Below are 21,763 nucleotides of genomic sequence, written 5' to 3'. Positions count from 1 at the left end.
GGACGACAACATGAGTGACTTATTTATGTTTGGTGTAAATGGGAACCATCTGCATGTGACTATTTCATTTAAATTTTAAAAATTAAAGAAGTTCTAGAATTCAGTCCCTTAGATTAGCTACATTTTGAGAACTCAATAATCACACTGGCTAGTATCGACCATATTGGACTGCACCAATAGAGAACATTATCATAGAAAATTCCACTAACAGGAAGTGAAAAATTGATAATGCATGAAAGACAAAAGTAGAATACATTGAGCAGACAATGGAATGAAATTCAGTACAAAAAGGAAAGGGTTGGCTTTAGAAAAGAATGTGCAATCCAGGCATTGTCGGAGGAGGGAATACAGATGCAATAAGGTACTGATGCAATAAGGTTAGAAGAAGTAGTGATGAGAATGAATGGATGTTCTCTTCTAGGTGTTTCTAGCCCTGAGAACCTTACCCCCCAGCCAACATTCTTATTTTATTTTCCATGCTGGGGATTGAACCTGGGGTCTCACACATGCTGGGCAAGCACTCTACCACTGAAACTACACCACAAGCCCCAGGCTTCCTCTCAAAGTATGAAATAACTGCTAATCAAATTTGTCTGGGCATTCATTTATTTATGATAAATTTATTCACTATCTATTGAACACCTGCAATCTGACAAGAAAAATATGGTGGGTAAAGGCAGAAGTGATCTTTACAGTTGTGGGACTTAACATTACAAAGGGCAAAGGAGATATTAATCAAACAATCACACTAAATGAGTTACACAGGGAAATACAGATTCTAAATAAAAGAGACAGGTTTCCATGAGATAGTGTATCTCACCTGAAATACAGAGATCATGACATTGAGGGTCTTCTCAGATTTCCTTAGACATATTCCAGAAGCTACATAGAGTTGAAGAGAAGAACAAGGAGATTGTCCTTAGTTTCTCTTTTAAGTTATCCTGAACTATACAATGGACTTAAATATTGATTTAAAAAGGTAGGATCCTGTTTCTGGTGAATAAAATAGCCTCAGAGCAGAATTGTATTAGGAAGAACATCTTTGAAGCCAGACAGCCAAAATACTGAACTCCTTGGTTTCCTTCCTTGTAAAATTGGTAATAATTACCTTTCCTCTCAGGCTTTTGGGGAAACACTAGATAAAATAAGTGCTTACTGTGACAGGCACATAAAAAAAATCTCTGAAAAAATATTGCGGCTCTTGCCAGTTGAACATCCAAAAATCCAAAATCAGAAATGCTTCAAAAACTGAAGCTTTTTGAAAACTGTCATGACTGTTTTAAATTTTGGAGTGTTTTAGAATTGGAGTTTAGGATTTTCAAGGGATGTTCAACTGATAAAGTGTATTCACATATTCTGAAAATTTTTTAAAACTCCAAAATCTGGCTGGGTGCAGTGGCGCACAAATATAATCACAGCAGTCCAGGAGGCTGAGGCAGGAGGATCACGAGTTCAAAGCCAGCCTCAGCAAAAGTGAGGCACTAAGCAACTTAGTGAGACCCTGTCTCTAAATAAAATACAAAATAGGGCTGGGGATTGGCAGTGGTTGAGTGTCCCTGAGTTCAATCCCCAGTATCCGCTACCCCCACCTCCAAAAAAGAAAAAGAAAAACCTTCAAAATCTGAACATTTTGGATAATGAATCCTCAACCTGTATTTTTATGTTCAGGATCAGTCTAAACCTCATGAATTTGGTTTTTTTTCCAGTCTTCCCTTGTCCAATTTTTGACACAAACATCCTCATGGCCTAATAACTATCGATAGCATCTTAACTACTAATCCAGGTATTCAGTTAAGTGGTTATTTATGCAAAGTACATGACAAGTTACATTTCAGGGGAAAGAAGCTCACTTATGAACTTAGTTTATGGGAAAAGATAAAACATATAAAGCACATAAGGCAGTGTAATTCAAACCAAGGGACAGCTGGTTGGGACAATAGAAAGTCTCAGAATGAGAATGGCATTTCATCTCTAAGGCTGGGGAAGATGGGAAACAATAGAGATGGTGGTAAGAGAAGTTCTAGGCAGAGCAAACAGCAAGAACAAAGATTTAGAGCTCTCCTCCCTGCACTACTTTAAACGGAAGGAAGTGTTTTTGAACTCAGAACTCCCAGAGGTGTCTGCCTTATCAAGGAAAGGAGAGAATCATTAACCAAGTGACTTTCAAGATTCTGTGTACACAGAGACCAACCCACATATTTACAGTTATCTCATACTAGACAAAGGCACCAAAAACATACATTGGAGAAAGGATAGCCTCTTCAACAGGTCATGCTAGGAAAACTGGAAATCCAGATGTAGAAAAATGAAATTAAACCTCTCTCTCTCACCATGTACAAAACTCAACTCAAAGTGGATCAAGGACCTAGAAATTAGACCGAGACCTTACACCTAACAGAAGAAAAAGTAGACCTGAATCTTCATCATGTGGGATTAGGCCCCGACTTCCTTAAAGTCATGAAATAAAATCAGGAATCAATAAATGGGATGGATTCAAACTAAAAAGCTTCTTCTCAGCAAAAGAGACAATCATTGAGGTGAAAAAAAAAAGCCTACAGTATGGGAGCAAATTTTTACCACATGTACATCAGATAGAGCACTAATCTCCAGGATATATAAAGATCTCAAGAAACTTAATACCAAAAAAACAAACAACCCAATCAATAAATGGGCTAAGGAACCGAACAGACACTTCTTAGAAGAAGATATACAAGCAATCAACAAATATATGAAAAAGTGTTCAACATCTTTAGTAATTAGAGAAATGCAAATCAAAACTACTCTAAGATTTCATCTCACCCCATTCAGAATGGCAGTTATCAAGAATACAAGCAATATCATGTGTAGCTAATTAAAAAAAAAAAGAATACAAGCAATAATAAGTGTTGGAGAGGATGTGGGGGGAAAGGTACACTCATACATTGCTAGTTGGACTGCAAATTGGCGCAACCACTTTGGAAAGCAGTGTGGAGATTCCTCAGAAAACTTGGAATGGAACCACCATTTGACCCAGCTATCCCACTCCTTGATCTATACCCAAAGGACTTAAAATCAGCATACTATAATGACATAGCCACACCAATATTTATGGCAGCTGAATTCACAATAGCGAAACTGTGGTATTTATACACAATGGAATATTACTCAACATTAAAAGAGAATAAAATTATGGCATTTGCAGGCAAATGGATGGAGATGGAGAATATTATGCTAAGCAAAGTAAGCCAATCCCAAAAAACTAAAGGCTGAATGTTTTCTCTGATTAGTGGATGCTGATCTATTGTGGGGGGCGGGAGGAGAAGGGAGGAACTTTGGATTGGGTAAAGGAGAGAGTGGGGAGGGATTATGAGGATAGGAAAGACGGCGGAATGAGATGGACATCATTACCCCAGGTACATGTATGATTGCACTGTGTACAACCAGAAAATTGAATGTTGCACTCCATTTGTGTTTGATGAATTGAAATGCATTCTGCTATCACGTACAATTAAGCAGAACAAATGATAATTTAAAATAAAAGACTCTGACTGTGACCAATATTAAAACCTACATGTTATAGAGGATATAAATGTACACTTGCAAAAGGAAATTTCCTGAAGCAATAATTAACCCTACCATATGTGATGCTCTTGGATATTAACTAGTTTTATTCTATTTCATTGTTTAATCTTGAGTGATCCTAATATGAACAAACCAGCTATCAGGAGACATTTTTGAGGCCCTCAAGAAAATTTGATGATGGACAGGTATTACACAATACCAAGAATTACTGCTAATTTTTAAAAGGTCTGATAATGCCTTAGTAGTTACCTAAAAAAATATGTATTTGTAGAGAAACATATTGGCATATGTATTAGTAAATTAACATGATGTCTGAAATTGCCTTTAAGATACTTCCCCAATAAATAAGAGAAGAAAACCATAGAATAGAAGAAAGAATATGAAAATATCTTAACAATTGAATCCAGGTGATGGATATTTGGGAGGTCATTTTACTATTCTAACCTGTGTTTTTTTTTAAATGTTCATGAAGAAAAATAATTTAAAATGCTGGTTGCATTTTTATTTCACTGCTCATTAATACAGCATGATTTGAAGTTTGAAAAACATCATATTCAATCATGTTGATATAAATGAAAAAATAGATAAAAGCATCAGATAGACAAATAAATATACCAGGCTGTACTCCTGGCAGTTGGTGACCTGTCCTTAGGAACAATGTGGTTGATTAACTTCTCCAAAGAATAGTTGCTCAAATATCAAAACTTTTGGTTGTTTTATAAGTTATTTTACATAAAGTTTTAAGTATCTGAGAGGATATCCTTTATTCTCTAAGTCAAAGATTTTCATTTAAGACCAAAATTAAAAAAGAAAGTAAAACTTTCATCTTCAAAATTCTGAGCTGAGAGTATGGTACTCATCACCTAGTGGCAAATATACAAAGTAGTGGACATTAATCTTGTTTCTCTTTGGTCAATGATTTATTTTTTGCCTTACAATAATTTATGAGAATACAAAGAATCAGAAAATAAAACTGATCACTCATAACTGTTTCTGTTTGTGTTTTTTGGAGTCCCCTCCAATTTTCACATGAACACATTCAAAATAGGGTGAGCAAAGAATCAAGTGATTGCCTTGAGTGTAAATGCCTATTTTGCTTAAAAGCCTTAACATATTTTAAGCAGCAGATTTAATGTTTAGCTGTGGTTGTGTTTTCTCTTAAGGCAACTTAACTGATAAATCAAGGGCTTCTCCCATCTGTGACCACATTTTTCATATCCAAATTTATTCATGTATGTAATTTCTAATTATTCAAAAAATATTCTGCTCAGACCCTTGTTTGCATACCGCTCTGAGATTCTCATTATAAGTGGAGATCCAATTGGTCATTGTTATACCCTTCAGCAACGGTTCTGTCAAAGGATGATTCTTTCACAAGCATACAAACCAGGAAGACAGATGCAGGGTCATTTACTATAAGAAAGTAACCCATGCTGGCAACAAGGCTTTGTTGCTGATATTTTCCCAGTGTTACCATGTGTGAAGGCTGGAAAGTTTATGTGTTTCCCATAGGGCAGATAGTGTCTGGATAAATCAATAAAGAACGGTAGTCAAACATAATGGGCTTTCAACGCACACACAACTGAGTCCCTTTAAGACAGAAAATGATTGTAATCCTTATGATAGCCAAAAACTAAACTTTATCAAGACTTTATTAAACAATCATTGTTAATTATTAAAATGTGACATGGGTTTCTCAAATCTGCCATTTAGCTGATGTTTTTTGTATGTTTTTTTTTTCAAGGAAATAGAAAGTGTATTTAATGTTCTTTAAACATATATAATGAGGAACTTCTGTTTTAGCATGTGTCCTTCTAAGGGTTAAAAAATAATTTCCCTTGGACACTTTTATGCAACTTGCCTTCTGATAATTTCATTTTAACTGGGAGAAGAAAGACTAAAAGAATTTATGTAGGCTTAATACAATTATGTACATATATATGAAGAGATGAGGAGGTAGCTCAGTGGTAGAGCAATTGCTTCACATGTATGAGGCCTTGGGTTCCACCCTCTACCCCCCCCCCCAAACACACACATTTTCCATCACATTAAATCACAAGACACTAGTATGATTATTATTTTTGGCTTCTCACCTTGTTTTCTTTTCTTCTTCTAATAGATCCTGACCCATGAACCCGAGATGGGCACTTTACTAGACCAGGTCAAAGTGGTGATTCTGCAATAATCCCAGATATAAGACCAAATTTGGCCTAAAAGGAGTTTTCCTCTAAAGGAGATTGTAGGGGGAGTCTTTACTTTTAAGGTCTTGGAACTTGAAAGATATGAAGACCTGCCTGCAGACGGTCTCTTCTCTACCATGTGAAGAGCATCCATTTTCAATGGGAGATAATAAGATCAACATTCTGATAGCTTATTGAATTCTCCAGGAAAATGAATTAATACATTTTTGTTGATTCTGTTACCCACCTTGAGTAGGATTTTTGTTATTTACATCTGAAAGAATCCTAAGAAATGGAGAATTTGATATGAAGAAACGGAGTTGTAAAATGTGCTTAGAGTATTATATATATATACAACATATTTATTCATTTTTATTTTTATTTATTTTCTACTTATTTTGTGGTGCTGAAGATATAACCCAAGGTCTTGCACATGCTCTGTACATGCTCTGTCACTGAGCTATATCCCCAACCCTGTTTATGGTCTCCACTAGCATTCTGGAAGAAAGAAAAAACTTCCCTCCATGCTTAGTCACCTGAAAGCAGAAGAAGAATGGCATCCAGCTTTTCTGAGTAACTTCCTTCCAGTCACCCTCTCTCTCATATGTAGGCCTGAATTCTCTACCTTTAATTTTAGTTGCTGTGAGCAAAGTCAAGGAAGTGCACATCATAAGAGGAAATAACTGGGATTCAAGAGAAGTCAGAAAAAATAGAAGCCTCAAGATTCAAGTTGTCCTCAACGCTTCTTTTCCTGTACTTCTTCCCCTGATAAAAGCAACATTCCTGCCTCTGTCAAGTGATTATCTAGGATTCATATTAGAATCTTGTGACAGGTCCTTTATGCCCCCCTCCCTGATCAGTCATTGACTATAGACTCCTCAGGGGGGAAGCAAGGGCCTGGACCTGGTGAGGCCGAAGGCAATTCTCAAAGAACTAACGAGAGTCATGGGCTTCCAACACTCTAAGCAGCTGAGGAAATCAGTGCCTTGGTCATGGAGGGGGATATCTTGGTAGTGATCTACAGCATCCACCATGCCAGTCTGTGCTGTGCTGTTACTTCACTCAGAGGGAGAAGTTGTATGAAAGCTGTCGAAATATGACCAAGGGATAGAAATGGCAACACAGGGTTCAGACTCAGGGACCATAACTTGATGAGATTTTGGCATTGGTTATAGCCAATGTAACCATAAAAATCGGTCAGTTGACTAGTGTTTCAATGAAAATGTGCTATATGAGAAATCTATGGCCCTCATAAATAGGGACTTGTAATTACACTAAGCCTAAGGCTGTCCTCACGCCCTCTGAACACATGAATAAAAGTTCTTTCCAATATTGATTTCAGATATGGCCATGGAGGATAAGGGACAAAAAAGTCCTTCCATCAGGTCGAACTGTTACAGCCAGATTGCAGACTAAGAAAATCACTCCACTACTAGTGAAAGTTGTCTTTATAACCCTTGCCAATAGGAAATGGTTTGTGTTCTAGGGTGACAGTGACCACTTTTGTTTATTTACCCCCTTTTCCTTTCCTAAGTGTGAATTTATATTGGAAATCTGATTTTCTTTCCACTACAGTGTATTGAGCATGTTGGGGGTAGGTAAATTTGTAATTTAGCCATAGGTTATTAGATCATAATGAGCCATATCCAGGGGGGAACGCAAATCACTCAAACATGGCTCATAGAGCAGGATGTAGAGATGATGTCTATCTTTGGGTTATCTCCTACTGTAGAGTGAGTGGTATTTTTTTCAATTGAGTGTGGTTCTATTGAATTTTACTAAATTAAAGCACTTTCAAAATTAATTGTGGAAAGAATGTTATATGTTTATCCCTGCATGTTTGAAGTCAAGGAATATATTATGTCAGCATTTTACTGTTGTTCTATAATGATTCTCTATAGACATATTTCTGATTTTCAATGTCAACCCCCTGGTCACAGAGATCAGCATGTGACACAGGCCTAACCTATGAGAGAAACTTCTCCTTTTGACTGGAGTGATTATTTTGGGAACTCAAACCTAATCAATTGAAATAATTAATTAGGATTTCACTATTTGCAATTAGAAAAAGGATGTCTAATCTTTGAGTCCTAAGGCATGAAAATGGAAATCAGTAAGTGCTGGTGGCCACTCTCCCTACCTCTCTCCCACCCACTAAGAAACCTGTGTGTGGTAGGAGGAGAGGACAACACAAGAGAATAAGAGCCAAAGAATGGAGACAGGCCTGATGACATCATCAGTATTTCCATATCCAGATGTAGACTTCCCACCTTTGTACTTCAGCTAGTTTGAGAGGGGTTTTTGCTGCTTGCACTAGGAAAAGATCTGACTTAATACAATGTTGAGTTTGTAATAGGATCATTATTCTCTCTAGTGTTAGACTGCTTGCTTCTATACTCTGCTTCTAAACACAAATAAATGTTCATCTTTATTAGTATTAATTAAATGTCCTAACTAATCTTCTGTGTTCCCATGAAATTTTCTCATTTTGTTGAACATGACTTCATTACATTTTTAAAAAATGATACACTGAAAATAGTGAAAGATTAAAATAGAACTGGCTTTATCCTAAACTTCTTTAAAAAATATTTTTCGGTTGTGGATGGACACAATATCTTTAATTATTTTTATGTGGTGCTGAGAATGGAACCCAGTGCCTTACATGTATGAGGCAAGCACTCTACCACTGAGCCCCAGCCCCAGCCATATTCTAACCTTTTAGCAAATAGAACAAGTCAAAAATAAGCGAATTTTTATTTTTTTAAGAAAGTGAATTTTTTAAAAAATCAGTTACTCTTTAAGTAAAAACTAACATACCAAAAATAATCCACAGCAAAATAGTGCAAAATGTTAAAGAAAGACACCCTAAAGCCAAGGTGAAATGGCCTGTGATGAAATTGCCTAGAAATGAGACTTTCAAAGATAAAAGTCTCAATTAAATTCTATACTATGCACTACCTCCATCTTCCCAAATATAATCACATACTCTAGAGAGCTTAGTGTCTTCAGTTTCTACAGATTCCACGACATAAACTCCCCCAGTGATTCTGTTGCACACCAAATTATAAATGTATTAGATGTCTTCCATAAATTAACTCATTTAACTTTTTTAAAAATATATATTTTTAGTTGTAGATGGCACAATGCCTTTATCTTATTTGTTTATGTGGTGCTGAGATTCTAACCCAGTGCCTCACACATGCTAGAAAAGTGCTCAACCACTGAGCCACAGCCCCAACCCCTCATTTAATTTTTATAAAAGTTCCAAAAAGTAAATGCTGTTAAAAAAAAAAAAACCCACTATTTTATAAATGAGGAAACTGAGGCTTGGAAAGGATTGGTTGCCCAAGATTCCATAGCTAGTAAGTGGTGGAACCAGGATTGAAATCCAGGAAGATTGGTTCTCAAGCCAATTTTTTTTTTTTTTTTGTAGTTGTAGATGGACAGAATGCCTTAATTTTTATGTGGTGCTGAAGCTCAAACCCAGAGCCTTATGCATGCTAGGCAAGCGCTTTGCCACTGAGCTACAGCCCCAGCCCTCTCAAGCCAGTTTTTAACCACTGCTGGTAAACAAACAGTTTCAAAAAACAGCCTTAGTACAAAGACACAGCAATAATGATAACAATGCAGGCAGGCCAGTAGCAGACATATTTAGGTTCATTTGATGTCTTTTGCTATTCTCTTTCCCGGGAATTCTTTCATTCCAGCCAATCCTGGTTTCTCTCATTTCCAAACTTCTTGTACTTAGTAAATATAGCACTATTTAACTTTTAATTGTTTCTGCTTCTGTTAGTTTTGCCTTCTCAACTATATGAGGACTTACTGAAAACTCAGGTCCAGTCTCCATTTGCTTAGGGCACCTGGAGCAGTATCCTGTTATTCCTTCCAGATTTGGAAGTGCTAACTTAGCTTTAGAAACCTATTACTGGGTGTGTGGTACACACCTATAATCCCAGAAATACGGGAGGCTGAGGCAGGAGGATTGCAAGTTCAAAGCCAGCCCTCAGCAACTTGGTGAGGCCTGATATCAAAATAAGAATTTTTAAAAGGGGGCTGGGGATTTAGCTCCAGGGTAATGTGTCCCTGGATTCAATCCCCCAGAACCCAAATAAATAAACCTTAAAAAAAAAAATCCTTGTTATTAATGAAGTTTAGATAATCATTTAAGACTGAAATTTTGAGATTTACATTGCACTTGAATTTTAGATGTTTAACCAGATCCTTCTGTCAGTCACATCAGCTATCCTTTTGCCGGATCTGTATTACTTGAAATCCACATTTGTTCTGCTGATCAAATCAGTGTGGCAATGGTCCCTTCCTGCAATTTAGAGCAGTTCTTGAAAGATTTTCCTTTTGAGAAAGCCTCCAGCAAGCTCTTTCCTGTTCGACTTTTGTTTGCTTCCCAGAAATGTCCATGCTGGGACAAAATTACTTTACCCAGATGCCAGTGATTGAAAAACATTCGAATTATCTGTCGATGGTAAATCATAAAACTTGTTTGGAAACCCATTTATTGAGCTTGTGAGGAAAGAGTGGTTTACCTCGGACTACTAAAATAATTCTGGTATTTGGAAATGCTGAAGGCTTGATTGCATTGAATTATAAATTGAGTCATTACTAACTTAACCTCTGGGAGGTTTTCAGTGATTGTTTTATTCAGCTTTACTGACTTTGCTGCCCATGGCAACTCTGGCAATGATTCCCCTAGCGGCAGGAAGGGGCTGCCCAGCCTCACTGCAGAAATTCATGGGCCTCCATTTGCCTGCAGAGTTTGGAAAGATCTAAAGTCTTTGGAGACTAGAAATGTGTTTTTTCCTTGTCGTAACTGGCAGTATGAGCCTCTGGCATTTCAAAGTGCAAGTCATTAGTGTCCACCAGGGTGACGTTAATCTGTCTGTGTTTCAGTCTCAGGACATTTTCCAGTTGCTTCTGCCACAACAATCTCTGCCATCTCAGTGCCTCCGATGTCCCACATGAATTCAGGAAGCTGTGCGGTTGCCGGCAAGACTTCACAAAAACCGATTGCAGACCGATCTTCTTTCTCTTTCATCTTTCAAAGTCATNGGTTTTTTTTTTTTTTGTTTTGTTTTTTTTTTTTTTTTGAGACAGGGCCTTACTAAGTTACATAGGGCCTCACTTAGTTGCTGAAGTTGGCCTCAAACTTGCAATCCTCCTGCCTCAACCTCCAAAATTGCTGGGATTACAGGTGTGTGCCATGATGCCTGGCTTCTATTCACTTTTGAATTTATTCTAACCAGGATTTTGTCCCCATCTTCCATTTACCAATAACTTTATGTAGCCAAATCCAGCAGTGAATATTCCTCCTAAATGTATTTTACTGGGTTTCCTACTTTTTCCAATCTTTAAACATTTCAGTGTTCCAGGCCTCGATACTTGGGTTTCTTCTCTCTCTACACTTCCTCCCTTGCCAATCTCCTCCAGCCTTGTGGCTTCATAGGTAATGGTGACATTGGAATCTCGGCGTACTTTGCCTTTGAGGTCCAGTCTCCAATCCCCGCCTGGATGACTACTAAACCTCGCAGGTCTAAGCAGGGTTCTTCATTCCCTACTCTCCTAACTTGTGGCTCTTCCATTCTCAAAAACTGCTCCAAGCAAAAGCCTAAATCCATCATTTTTTTCCTTCATCAACACAATGCATCCAATCCATCCATCCATCCGCTCTGTCTCAGAGAGGCATTGCACTTACAAACACTTCTCGATACCCTCATCATCACCTCCACCACCATCACCTCTCACCTGGACTACAGGAAAACTCTTCTCATTGTTCAACTGCAGTCTCTATTCTTCATATTTTTAAAACATAAATCTTGCCATTTTATTCCCCCCGCCCCAAACTCCTTATGGCTTTTCTATCACACTTAAACAAAATTCTGTGGCTGCTGTGTTTATGGGAGATCCTGTATGATGTGTCCCCTGTACATTTCTCCACCCCCACTCACCTACCAGATTCAGTGCTTTCCTCCCTGTAACCCTCCTGTGGTGTCTCAAGTTTGTCTCTCAGGTGACATAGTCCCAGTACATAAGGTACTTACATTTTTTAAAAATTTTTTTTGTACCAGGAATTTAACCTAGGGGGACTTTACCACTGAGTCACATTCCCAGCCCTTTTAAAATTATTATTATTGAGAGAGGGCCTCCCTAAACTACTTAGGACCTTGCCAAGTTGCTGAGGCTGGCCTCAAACTTGCGATCCTCCTGCTTTAGCCTCTGAATTTCTGGGATTATAGGAGGAGTTTACCACCACAAGGGGCTATATATAATTTTAGCATTAAACATGATCCCTCAAGGTAGATAGTACTCTCTCCTCTTTACAAATGAGGTAACTGAGGTTCTTAGAGGTTAAGCAATTTCCCTAAAGTAACAGAGGTAGACAGTGGTAGAACTGGGTTTCACATCCAGGTGTTTGTAATTTTACTTTACTTTTTACTTATTTTTGCAGTACTGGGGGTTGAGCCCAGGGCCTCACACATGCTAAGCAAGTGCTCTACAACTTTGGTACATCCCTGATCCATTGTCAAATTTAAAATTTTTTATTTTGAGGCAGAGTTTTTTTTTTCAGAATTGAAATTCAAAATGTTTAATTTGAATTTTAAAGGGTTTGGGGCACTGATTATGCAGGAATTGAGTTTCCATGTCTATAGTTGACCAGGCTGGCTTTGAACTTGTAGACCTACCTATTCAGCCTCTGGAGTAGGGAGGATCACAGGCATACACCACCAGATGTTATTGTGATTTTAAATCTAAATTATTTCCATTGCATTTTTAATCAGAATAAACCAGCTCTAACTTAATACTTTCAGTAAAAATTTGCTTTTCATGGGTGGGTGGTTACTGGACTGAGGTCCTGGTGCTGAGGGAGTTGATCCCGTGTGGAACTCCCTGGCTCTCCAGAAGAGGAGTGTGGAGGGAGTCCAGCTTTTCCTGCCTGGTGATGGCATCCGCAGGACTGGGGAAAACAAGCCCCAGGCAGCAGCGAAGGCTCTCTTTTGTCTCCAAATGCTAATAGTTCTGGATTCAAAATCTTTTCTCTCTTTGACTGGACCCAGATATAATAAAACAAGAAACTTACAGCATATAATTTGGCATTTTACTGGTATGGTAGGCTCACAAAAATTTTGTTCTCCCTGACAAGACTCAGCTAATTCTATCAAAATAAATCTCTGAAGGAAAAAAAAAAAAAAGCTTTCTTCTAAAGACTATGAGAAGCCTTTTCAAGAATAAAAATAACACTTAAAACTGATATTCTGTGTATCTTCTTTTTCTTCTCTTTTTCAGAAGAAATTCTGCCCTTTCTGATAATAGAAAATAAAGAATGTCAAGGAAGAAGTGTCAAAATTTGGCATGCAATGAAGAGTGGGAATTTCCTCTAACAGTGCACTTTGAATTTTTAAGGGTTTGGAGCACTGACTGTGCAGGCATCAGGTTTCCATGTCTACGTGTGTCCTTTGCCAGTGCCCAGGTCCATGAATGGTTTCACAGTGTTTTGCACTCATTCATTAGCCTTGGACTAGGAACAAAACGACTATGAGAGCCAAGTATTTCAACATCTCCAACCAGTCTCCATTATATTTGCTCTATGAGTCTTTGTGGACACTTCTCGATGCAAATTGCTTGATCAGAGATGTTTTTCTTTCAGATGGATCACACAGCAAGGTTGAGTAGACAACTTTGAATTTTATGTGCTTTTCACTAAAGCCACGTTTACTATGTGCTCAACATTGTGCTGGATGATGTGAAGTCTACAGTGGTGAAGAGAAAGAGAGCAAAACACATTTATTGAGAGCCTTTTATACTGCATCCATAATTTCACAATATAGACAGCAAACATTATTCTTCATGGTTGGCAAAGAAATAAGGCTTTGGAAGTTAAGGTAATTCTCTCATAGACAAGTTAGGATTAGCTAGAATTGAAGTTCAGGGGTATTGGGTGTTAAAACACTTTATCATTTGTACTACATTGGACAAAGTTAAAGTTGAAATTCCCTTCCAAATGTGCTATGATCCAAGAAACTGCCAAATTTGCCAAATGTGATTGATAGATTCTGAAAGATTTAGGAGGAGAGGAAGAACTAGAAGTGTCTGGATGACCAAGGGAAGTTTCATGAAGGAGGCAGGGTAGGATCCACATCTCAGAACCTATCTAGGGAAATCACTGCATCTGAGGGCAAGTACAGACTGGGAAGGAGAATGGGCTAAGAAATAGGGGAGGAGGACAGTGGCAGATGAGGGTGAAGAGGCCCCATGCTCTCACTGCTGCTGGACGTGTGTGTGCTGAAAGCAGCAGAGGACAAGGCTGTCCTGGCATTAGGACCAGTTTGTCAGGCACTTTCAAAGCCAGGCAGGGTTATAAGTAAAGACATGTGGTGGCAGATAATGCAGCAGAGTGACTATTTTTGTCCTCCTGTCCAGATTCAAGCATTAAAATTTAATTCTCATTGTGATGCATTTGGAAGCAGGGTTTTTGGGAGATGATTCCGCCTTGAAGGTAGAGCCCCCAAAATGAGATTAGTGCCCTCATAAGAAAAGGCCGGAGAGTTAGTGTGCCTCATTCTCACCATGTGAGGGTATTATGAGAAGTCAGCAGTCTGTGGCCCAGAAAAAGTTCCTCATCAGAGTGTGACTGAGATGGCATCTTGATCTCAGACTTCTAGCTACCAGGCCTATCAGAAATACATTTCTGTTGTTTATAAACTACCCAATCTATGATATTTTGTTATAGCATCTCAACCTGACTAAGGTGGATAGGACATATGTGTTCCCAAGGAGAAAATTTTGCAATTAACTGAAACATGATAGAATTATGAGTGTGTGGATCCTCTGCACCTAATGGGATATGTCAATTAAAATATTTTTTTTGGTTCTGAAATATAATAAAACATAGCCTTCAGATAGAAAGTAAGATACATATAACTAACTATGACCATTTTAACGCAAGTGCTGGAGTGAGCCTTCAGTGCATCAATCAACACCAGCATCCCAGGCTGAAGGCAGTCATGTCTAGAAAGCGGACAGTGGGCTGTCAGCACCATGGACAGCGGTGCAGGGCTGCCAAGCTGAGTCTCCAGGCAGAGCCGTTTATATTTGATGTGGGTCTGTAACTCCAAATCAGTAGAATGGACTCATTTAGTGAATTTCAAAGCTAATTTTCCTCCAACTTTCCCTTTTTTTTTTTTTTTTTTTTTTTTTTTTTTTTTTTCACCATGGAGGAGATTCCCTACCTGTGTTCTCTCTGGGGACTTGGTGTACAAATGCACACATGTGCACACACCTGCACGTGCACACACACACACACAACTCAAAACTTTCAGAAAAATAAAACTTTTTTTTTACAAAGATTAAGGATGCTGAGGAAGGAAATGGGGAAGATTTTCAAGTGGCGCTTTTGTTCTTCTGAACTTGACCTTCCCTGAGTAAGAATCAAGACATGGAACCAAATTGGCAATAGTGTTGAGCATCTTAAGAGCAGCCAGTTCTCCCTGTCTGAGGCCTCAAGCATACTTCTTGCCAAGCTCAAAGATGTAAAAGAAAAGAAAAAAAATTTCAAAAGACAGGTGGCCTCATTTTGAGAGTAAATTCTGAGGTTTTGGAGAGTTTGGGGTTTTTGTTTGCTTTTCTTTCTTATTTCTCTTTCTCCTTTGCAAACTTTATGAAAAGGCTTAGCTTAAGTTGAAGTTCAAGAACATTTCTGCAGGGCTGGAGATGTACTCAGTGGTGGAGTGCTTGCCTGGCATGCATGAGACCCTGGATTCAAATCCCAGCACCACAGGGAGAAAAAAAATTCAGAAAAAAAAATTTTAAATCTCAGGGCTAGAGCCTTGGTAGAGTATGTAGTATTCTTTGCTGAAGGGAGTGAAAAGATGGGAAAAAAAGTGACAATGAACTTAGACTCTATTAAAAAAAAAAAGAAGACCTGTAGTACATCTCTTTCTTAAAAGGGGAGACGTGACAATTTTGTCATTGAGGGCATACAGTTTTACTGTCATCGGAGACATTAACACATCTCTAATAGGCTACTTTCTGATAAACAGCTTTCTATGGATGAGGGAGTCCTTGATTTTTCTAAGTCTCTTGCATGGCATTCTTGGAACATTTTCCCGGTCATTCTCTCCAGGCTGACCTCTTGCCCTTCAGAAGTTTCCACTTCTCTCTTCTACCACTTTGTCCCAATCAAAATGTGTGGGCTTCCATGCCATAGTTTTCATTGTCCCCTCTGCCCACCATGCTCCAAACACAACACACATATGTCTCTTCCTGATTTTATCCACCTTTGAAGCTTTTTGTTTCGTAGAATTTTCCTAATCCGTGCACTGAATAAGGGACTTCAAGGTGCCTCCAATGTGTAGCTTTGTATAGTGATCCTTTATGTTTGGATTCCCTTTTTTTTTTTTTTTTTGGTACCAGGGATTCAACTCAGGGGCACTCAACCACCGAGCCACATCCCCAGCTCTATTTTGAATTTTATTTAGAGACAGGATCTCACTGAGTTGCTTAGTGCCTCACTTTTGCTGAGACTGGCTTTGAACACACTATCTTCCTACCTCAGCCTCCTGAGCCACTGCAATTACAGGCGTGAGCCACTGCACCTGACTTGTGTTTGGATTCTTTCTCTTGCACCAGAGTATAAACTCCTTAATAGCAGTAATTGTGACTTACATTGCATGTTGGGAAAATCCTGTGTAACAGGCTACATCTGCCTACCAGTTCTCCAATGAGACCTTCAACATAGACTGTGGAAGCTGAGAACTTCTCAGAAGTAAAAGAAAAATGAACAGAACCTGAATGGATGGCCACCAGTCACCCTCTTCCCTCTGCCTCTCATGAATTCCTTTGTAGCACAGAGACTATAGTGCTGGCTTCCTCATTTAATCCTCACTGTGTTTTCTGAGGTTCTTAAAATTAACTTTACTCTAATGCTTTTCTAAAATGCCACTTGACAACAGTGCACAGGTATTTTACATAACTACTGTATACCGGCGTTGTCTTCAATAGAATGTAGTGATCAAACTCCAGATCATAATTATATCCCGTCAGTGTTTCCATTATAAGCTCCTCTCTGGAAAGATTTGTTACTCATTTGTTTAATTTGTATCAGACTTCAGTCTGACATGAAAGTTCTTAGTCCCACTATAATGTAGAGAACCTTTTTCTGCCTCAAAACATACATTTGAATCAGTATAGCAATTCTGCATGTGGAATACTATTTCCCTGCTGGGGAAGTCAACTCAACTCAGACTGAACACTCATATTTTATCCGTTTACCTTCTAGGAGCAACTCATGTCAAGGCTGGGGCACTCCTTGGGAAGCCATTGTAAGGATTTGGTGTTATCCCTGAGCACAGAGGATCCAAGGGCTCTCAGCAACATGAGCCACTGTGACTATTTCTCACCCTGAATCCTTATGTTAAAGTGCTAAACACAAGAAACCCTCCAGACATTTCCTAAGCAGGACATCAGTCCTCTCCTATTTATTACCTGCTCACCTGGGCTCCCAGATTTTCCTTCCTGGGAGAAGAAAAATAAATCTAATTTTTTTTTTTTACAAAATTAGTTTGGTAATTTTGAAAGACTGACTTCTTTTTGTAATTTTGAAAGACTGACTTCTAGTGAGAGGATCAGAGTCTTCATGAAAACTGAAGACTCTGATCCTCTCACTAGAAGTCAGTCTTTCTCTTTTCTTTTCTTTTTTCCTTTCCTCTGGGGTTTCCTTGGCCTTTGGAGCCCTAAATATGTTGTCTCTTCCTTCCTAATTCTGAGAACTCTGTGCCTGGCAAGGTCAGGGAGTAAGGAGGGACACCTTGTTCCTCATAGACCTACTTTAGGGTTGAGGACATTGCTCATACTTGGTCTTCTCTTTTTCCCCAACTCCTATTTCCTTCTGAGATTCTATTTGTTTCTAGTCATCTCTTAGAGGTTTTTGCCATCATCTTTGAGTTTTCCTGGAAGGGCTATGATACCAGAGAGTAGAGAGATACAGGAGTTGGGAGAACAAAGGGGAGATACGACTGAAAGTTGGTTCTTTGTCAAGGTTTGTTTTGCTTATGGTTTGAACCCAGGGCCTCAGACATGCTAGGCAAGGCATGCTATAGCCCCAGTCCAAAAGTTGGTTCTTTTGATTCTCATAAGCTTGATGTGGGAATTCAACCTAGAAATTTTCTATTTAGAAACTTTTGCTTTAGGAATTCTGCCCAAAGACTCTGTGTAGCTCAGGCTAATTACTTATTTACTCTGTTCCTCAGGTGTTGTGAGAGAACCTTCATTATTTCATGTGCTCAGCAAACACTTACTGAGCAAGCAAACTAGATACAGACCCTCTCTTCACAGCAATAAACAATTGAACAAGCATTGACAATTTTAAAAAGGAAGTACAGAATTAGGGCTGGGGGTGTCGCTCAACGGTAGTACACTTGCTTAGCATGTATGTGTAGGGCCCTGGGTTCAATCCCCAGTGTTACCGAAAGCTCGGTCCCTGTCCCCAATGCCAATCAATGCCAATTTAATAATGAGGACATGGTTGTGAGGAAAAGGAAAAAGAAGGTTTATTGCTTTGCTAGCAAATGAGAAACACAGGGGGCACCTATCCCAAAGACTGTGACTCTCTCAATCAGGAGGAAGGGGGGTGGGAGGTGTTTAAAGGAACTCTTCAGGGGTTACATTCTAGTTGTGCTCTGGTAGGGGGTCCCAGGGTGCCCTGATGGCCCTATCAGGATTCACTCATTAATATGGAGGATATTCACTTCCTAGATCCTTAGCAGGCATTTCCTTCCTGGGTGTGTTCAAGGGCAATTAGCTAGGAGAAGCAAAGGTAAGGTGGTCTCCTAATCTTGTTAGGGAGGGGGAGAGGGGAGAAGAGAGAAGAAAACATTTTTTAAAAAGATAAACTTAGAGCAACAGGGGCTATATTCAGAAGATGAAGGGGCCACTGTTACACCAGCCTAAAGAGAGAGAGAGAGAGAGAGAGAGAGAGAGAGAGAGAGAATCTAAAGGTAAATATAATAAGGACACACCAGCTAAGGTGATTTCTCAGAAAAAAATGTTATCTTTGCTAAGACCAGAGGATGAGTAGGGGTTACTTGGCAAGAACTGGGAAAGAATCCAGGCTGAGTTCCTGAGGCTGAACTTGGTCCTTGACGGTATACTTGGTGTATTGCACACTCAGTGTGAATTCTTTTGAAATACCTCTTTTTTCGGTCAAGGGTTATATGTTTTCTCTCTTATGTGGATGCTAGAGAGTTACAAGGAAAAGAAAGGTGAGGGGTCTCATGAAAATCGAAGAGAGATCAGTAGAATAGAGGAAAGGAAGTTGTGGAAGGAGGAGGAGAGGGAAAGGGGAAATAATGGGGAATGATATGGGCCAAATTATATTGTGTGCAACAAATCCAACCTTTGAGTACAACTACAATGTACCAATGAAAAAATGTGAAAAAAATCCCCTTCTCTCTTCAACAAAATTATTTAGTAATAATCATAAGATAAAATGAAACAATGGCCCCCAAATGCAGATAATGAAAATGTGCTTTTATTTATCATATATATCATTGTGTATGTGTGTGTGTGTGTTTGTGTGTGTATGTGTGTGTACGGTGTCATGGGAGAACCTCAGGTGTCATGGGAGAACCTTCATTTTTTCTCCCATGAACCTTCAATTTTTTCAGTTTTACAGAAAACTGTAAATAAATAGGATTTGGAGTGCAGCTTAGTGATAAGAGTGCATGCTTAGCATGAGCAAGGCCCTGGTTTAAATTCCTAGCATTATGTACACACAAAAAAAATGTAAATAAAATATATATATTACAACAACACAGAAAAGTAATCAAATGACAATTTAAGTTCATAAATGTATTTTCTAAAAAAAATGGTAAAAACTTGCACCTACTTATATAGGTCTGACTGAATGCATAATTACATGACAGTTTCTCTTTTTGAGATTTAAGCTCTCCATATTCATCAATGACCAGATCAAAACTGGTTTTTCTTTGAACTCCCATTCAACACTCAGTGTAGCCAGGTTTGTCAATACATCTTCACTCAGAAGTGATCAAAGTATATTTTTATTTTGCTTAAACTTGTGTTTCTTTGACTAAAATGCCATTGGTATTTTAAACCTACTGGCAAGAGAAGTTGTTATTTGGATGCTCTCTCCTCACACTAGACTATAGAATATAACATATATTCACAGAATACACTGTGGCAGGAGTCAAAAACTAGAGAGCAAGAATGACTCTAAACTGTCACAAGATTACTCTTCTTTTTTATACTGGGGATTGAACCCAGGCACTCTTAACCACGGAGTCCCATCCCCAGCCCTTCTTGTTTTTTAATTTGAGACAAGGTGTTTTAGTCAGCTTTTCTGCTGCTGATATTAAAGGACCCAACCAGAACAATTGTAGAGGAGGAAAAGTTTATTTGGAGGGCTCACAGTTTCAGAGGGCTCAGTCCATAGAGGCTGTCTCCATTCCCCAGGGCTTGAGATGAGGCTGAACATCATGGCGGAGTGTGTGGCAGAAGGTAGCAGCTCACATTATGGTGATCAAGGAGCACAGAGAGAGAGACTCCACTTGCCAGATACAAATATATACCAAAGGGCTGGGGATGTGGCTCAAGGGGTAGCGCGCTTGCTTGGCATGCGTGCGGCCCGGGTTCGATCCTCAGCACCACATACAAACAAAGATGTTGTGTCTGCCGAAAACTAAAAAAAAAATAAATATTAAAAAAAAAACACAAATATATACCAAAAGCCATGCCCCAATTCCCACCTCCTCCAGCCACACCCTACCACCTCAGTTACCACTCAGTTAATTCCTATCAGGGGATTAAATCACTGATTGGGTTAAGACTCTTACAACCCAATCATTTCTCCTCTGAACCTTCCTGCATTGTCTCACAAGAAAGCTTTCGGGGGACACCTCACATCCAAACCATAACACAGTTTCTTGCTAAATTGCTTAGGGTCTCATTAAATTGACAGGCTGACCTCTAAGTTGCAATCCTCCTGCTTCAGCCTCCTAAATTGCTGGGATTACAGGTGTGAGCCACTTGACTCAGACAAAATTAATTTTGACATGCAGAGTAATATACAGATATTCTTCTCCTCAAATACAAGCTTTGGGTCCTTAAGCCACTTATTAAATTTCTCATTTATTACCAAGCTGTCCTCTTAAAGAAAATGAAGAGATCAATGTTTCCCACATTTCCCTAATAACAGGAATCCCATATGGCATATAATAAATTATAAATTCCAGGCCCCTCCCCAGGAGACCATGATTAGATGGGTCCAGGGTGGGTGCCCTCTACTATACTGAGCTACACCCACAGCCCCTCTCCTGCTTTTTTTCAGACAAGTTCTAAGTGCTGAGGCTGACCTCAAATTTGCAATCCTCCTGCTCAGCCTCCAGAATAGCTGGGATTACATTCATGCATCACTATGCCCACCCAAACAATTCTTCTGGTCTGGAAGTTTGGCAAACATTGGAGTAGATTCTTCTCTGGATGTAAATAGAGCCATGCCATTAGAGACTGGGTCTTAACATTTCTTGAGGGGCCTTGAGTCAAGGAACTCCATCTAAGCTTAACTCTCAGAGTTACAGCCTACAGATTATATCCTTACTCTCTGCTTTATTTTTATACCACTCTCTGATATAATATTTGCATCTTTGTCAATACAGATATAAATTATTTTTTTGTTCATTGCTGAATTACCATTAAGACCCTGGGTGCTATATGGTATAACAAATGCAGAAATAAAGTTTGTTGAATCAATTAATGTTTCCCCAGTGAGGCAATATCCTCTGAGATTCTGTTTCCCACTGTCTAGTAGATATTTCTACTTGAATGCCTCACGGGAACTTTAAACTTAATAAACCCCGGAATGAGCTCATCATGTCCCCCATGTTAGCCCAAACCCTGTCATCAGCCAGCTCTCTGACATCTTATAAGACACTAATCCCCTTCTTGAGGGTGTCACTCAAATGACCTAATTGCTTCCCTTAAACTCCACTTGCTAA

This window comes from Marmota marmota, unplaced genomic scaffold (genome assembly GCF_001458135.2).
Source record: "Marmota marmota marmota unplaced genomic scaffold, marMar, whole genome shotgun sequence".
Classification (NCBI taxonomy): Eukaryota; Metazoa; Chordata; class Mammalia; order Rodentia; family Sciuridae; genus Marmota; species Marmota marmota.
This window is presented reverse-complemented; position numbering follows the sequence as displayed.